Genomic DNA, 4,510 nt, shown 5'->3' with positions numbered 1-4,510 from the left:
CGGGCCCAGTTGCTCCGTGGCATGTGGGATCTTCCCAGACCAGGGCTCGAACCCGTGTCCCCTGCATTGGCAGGCAGATTCTCAACCACTGCGCCACCAGGGAAGCCCCTCTTCTGCTATTTTTATAGTCCAAGGAGTTGATAGACCGGCCAGACCACGTAGAATTTACTATAATCTATTAAAATGTTTATAACTACTTCATCTATCTCCAACTTTATTTCATTTTAAGTAAACTATACAAACTCTTCCACTGGTTTAATTGTGCTAAAGTTATTCAGTGTTTTCATTTTGTTTTCTCTTTCCAAAATAATTTTAAATATTTCTCATAATTTAATCACATCTGGGATACCTGAACTAACAGCCTCCCTCAAATTATCCTACCCCTCCTCAACAGGAGGGTCAGCAAGAGCCCAGGCAGTTAAGAGTTCCTTTTATCAGAGCATGAATAACAATGAGCCAAAGATCTGAATTTAGGGGATACTTTGTTATCATCACAATGAATCCAAATATACTAGCATGTTTAATATTTTTGCAGCCTAAGAAGAACTCCACTTAGTATCAAAGGGTGGTGTGTCTTCCTGACTCCCCTTTGGATTCATGTCTCTGTGTTTTTAAGAGAATCTCTGGTAGCCATTGATTTTTTTTTAAAACTTCCTTTTATTTTCACTAAAACAGCCCAAGCAATCCAAAATACAGAATTCTTGATCAATTTCACCTTTTAAAAAGCTAACTTAGCTATTTTTAGATCTACCAGTTTCATTCATACATTCTCTTCTTATCGGCTTGTGTGACCTCAAACCAGGGATGGCCTAGGAGCCAAATTTGTATCAAAGGACAAGTTCATTTATATTTCCCACATCACCAACTGCAGCTGTTACACACGACTGGATATGGAAAGGACTGATAAAGGACTGCATAAAGGCAAAGCAGAGTACTAAAATGTACCATCAAAATATGTGTGAGATACTAAGTTTGCAGCTAAAGCCAGGCTATATAAACTAAAAACAAACAAAACCAAAAACAAACAAAAAAATAACATCTATACTTTTTTAATAACAATGTAGACAAGCTAGTACAGGGTGACCTCTGTAGGGATAATTTGTCAGGTAAGTTGTTCTATTATTTAGTATAATAGTGGATAATAGCAGATAATTTGTCCTACTATTTAGTATACTCTTGGTCAAGTTCAGTACCATGGTTCCAGACTTCGTAGGTAATAAGACTGAACAGTCACAGACAAGGTAAAAGCTAATTCCATGTTTATGTGTAAGATCATGTGTTACATATATCATTATTTGAAGACTGTGGGTGGAATCCAAAAAGATTACAAAGATTTCCTTTGCAGCTTTTTTACAACAATTTTATCACGAGACAGGCGTTGTGAAATCACCACTAAATCTAAGCTAAAATGGGAAAGAAAATAATTCATATCAACATCATTATAGTTGGACACGTACATTGGGGCAAGTCGACCACTGCTGCCCATCGGATCTACAAATGTGGTGGATCAACAAAAGAACCATCAATAAGTTTGAGAAGGATGCTGCTGAGATGGGAAATGGCTCCTTCAAGGATACCTGCATCTTGGACAAACTGAAGGCTGAGCATGAGTGTCATATCACCATTGATATCTGCCTGTGGGAATTTGAGACCTAAAAGTATTATTTGAACATCGCTGATGCCCCAGGACACAGAGACTTAATCAAAAACATGATCACAGGCACATCACAGGCTGATTGTACTGTTTTGATTGTTGCTGCTGGTGTTAGTGAATTTGAAACAGGTTTCTCCAAGAACAAGCAGACCTGGAAGCATGCCCTTCTGGCCTACACATTGGGTGTGAAACAACTAAATGTTGATATTAACAAAATAGATTCCTTCAGCCAGAAGTTATACAAGGATATTGTTAAAAAAAAAAGTCAGCACCTACATTAAAAAAATTGGCTCAACCCTAACATAGTAGCATTTGTGTCAATTTTGGGTTGAAACAATGACAACATGCTGGAGCCAAATGCTAAACTGTCATGGTTTAAGGGATCGAAATTCACCCATAAAGATGGCAATGCCCATGGAACCATGCTGCTTGAAGCTCTGGATTGCATCCTGCCACCAACTCATCCAACTGATCAGCCCTTTGGCTGTCCTCCAGGACATCTACAAAATTGTTCATGTCGGTATTATCCCTGTGGGACAGGTGGAGACTGGTGTTCTCAAACCAGGCATGGTGGTCACCTTCGCTCCAGTCAATGTTACAACTGGTATCAAGTTTGTTAAAATGCACCATGAAGTTTTGAGTGAAGCTCTTCCATATGGGCTTCAATGTCAAGAAGGTGTCTCTCAAATATATTCATTCTGGCAATGTGGCTGGTGACAGCAAAGGTGACCCAGCAATGGAAGCAGCTGGCTTCAAGGCTCAGGTGATTATCCTGAACCACCCAGGCCAAATCAATGCTGGCTATGCACCTGTGCAGGATTGTCACACAGCTCACACTACTTGCAAGTTTGCTGAGCTGAGGGAAAAGATTGATTGCTATTTGGAGAGAAACTGGAAGATGGCCCCAAATTTTTGAGACCCAGTGATGCTGCCACCATAGAAATAGTTCCCGGCAAGCCCATGTGTGTTGAGAGCTTCTCTGATAGTCCTGCTCTGGATCGTTTTGCTGTTCATGACATGAGATGGGCAGTTGCTGTGGGTGTCATCAAAATAGTGGAAAAGGAGGCTGCTGGAGCTGGCAAGGTCACCGTGTCTGCCCAGAAAGCTCAGGATGAATACTATCCATAATACCTGCCACCCTAATCTAGAAGATTAGGGTGGCAGGTAGAAGACCTGTCTCAGAACCGTCTGTATCAATTGGTGATTTAAGTTGAATAGTAAATGACTGGTTAATGAAATAATAACAATACATTGAAAAACCTTCAGAAGGAAAGAGGAACATTTTGTTGATCGTTTGTGTGTATATGTGTGTGGGTGTGTGTGGGTGTGTGTGTGGTGGTTTTAAGTTATTAGTCTTTAAAATCAATACTTTTTTTTAATAAAAACATGATCAAAAATCTGTCACAGAATTTTGAGACCCTTTGAAACAAAATTGAGTGAGAAACCTGTGTCTTCTTTCGGCCAACACTGTCACTTGCTATAGTACTATGTAGTTAGGTGAATGATTTAAGAGTTGCCCATAATCCATTTCTGGTGTCCATCTGCCTAAACTTCAGGATTTGATAATTCTGAGTTAACATTTTTTTTTCTAGGTGGGAATTTCAGGTTTGTTCACCTTTCATGAGGGGAGGTATCAAGTATGCTTTAAGTACACAGTGAAAACCTATGGGATGGGGTCTGTTGGTTACAACACTTCATAGATTAGGACAGACAAGCAATGAGCAACTTTCTTTTTACGTAAGCTACCTTATAAAAAGGTCAAAAACTGTAATGTTAATGGCCATGTGTTGCATATAAAAATTCTTGCAGTTACACCAATATTAAGTTCGTTGGTATAACTTCAAAAAAAAAAGAGAAAAGAGATTTCCTTTCCAAATAGTTGTGTGGTTTTGGTATAAGTAAATTTTTGAAATTCCTAAACTATTTCATTAATATACATTTATTTTATTTATATACAAGATACAAATTAATAAATATCATAAAATGGATTTTGGATTTAAAATATCACACCTAAAATATAGAGTGTGAACTACATATTGACAAAGCATAAAAATTTTAAAGTTTGCTTTTAATATATTAAACTATCATTGACCTGATTAATGAATATTTATATTTTTGTTTGTTTTATTATTTACACAGTTAAGAAGGTAGTAAACTGTCCATCTTGGAAGTAACGTTAACTATCCTACAGAAGTTTGGTAAATGATATATACAAGACTTAAAATTCCCTTCATTATTAAATATTCCTTTCTAATTCCTTTTTGGGAAATTTTAAAGAGTTTACAAGTGTTTAAAATAGTATGGATTACATATGTATGTTTTTAAGAAAAGATTTGCTTTCTGAAGACATTTTCAAATAAGCAAGTGCATTTTATTTCACATTTAAAATAACATTCCTATCAATTCAGCAATGCCAGGAATTCTTCAACAGAGAAGTTTTATCAATGTAGTATCTTTTTTCTTTCCCAAGGTGACAGTTTAGAGAAAGCCATCAAAATATTGTTTTCAGATAGGTCATGAAAGCGTCTTACCTATTAGAAAAATTATTTAGACCAATGCCAATGCACAAACTACTTCTTATTGCTCAATGACAAAATATATATATATATATATATATATATATATATATATATATATATATTTACAATGAATTTCAAAGTCTAGGTCTTAGAACTGAAAACCTTTTATTTAACTCTCTGATTAGTTTCAGTTTACCTGGCACATGGGAAATAATGAAACGGAAGAATAATCTTAGCGGCTTATCTTTGGCCATGGTCAATACAAATATCATTTAATACTTGGAATACACAGAAAAAAGCCCCATGGAATTGTGACTTAATCGTTGACCATGTAGTT

At 36.5% G+C, this 4,510-nt stretch overlaps 1 pseudogene; it reads left to right on the top strand.

Annotated features, from left to right (window-relative positions):
* The first annotated feature begins 1,408 nt into the window (after window positions 1–1,408).
* LOC137765968 (elongation factor 1-alpha 1-like) lies at window positions 1,409–2,782 on the top strand (annotated as a pseudogene).
* Window positions 2,783–4,510: the final 1,728 nt, after the last annotated feature.

Source organism: Eschrichtius robustus, chromosome 6 (genome assembly GCF_028021215.1).
Source record: "Eschrichtius robustus isolate mEscRob2 chromosome 6, mEscRob2.pri, whole genome shotgun sequence".
Lineage (NCBI taxonomy): Eukaryota > Metazoa > Chordata > Mammalia > Artiodactyla > Eschrichtiidae > Eschrichtius > Eschrichtius robustus.
Note: the sequence above shows the minus strand (reverse complement) of the source record. Positions and strands in the feature narration are given on the sequence as shown.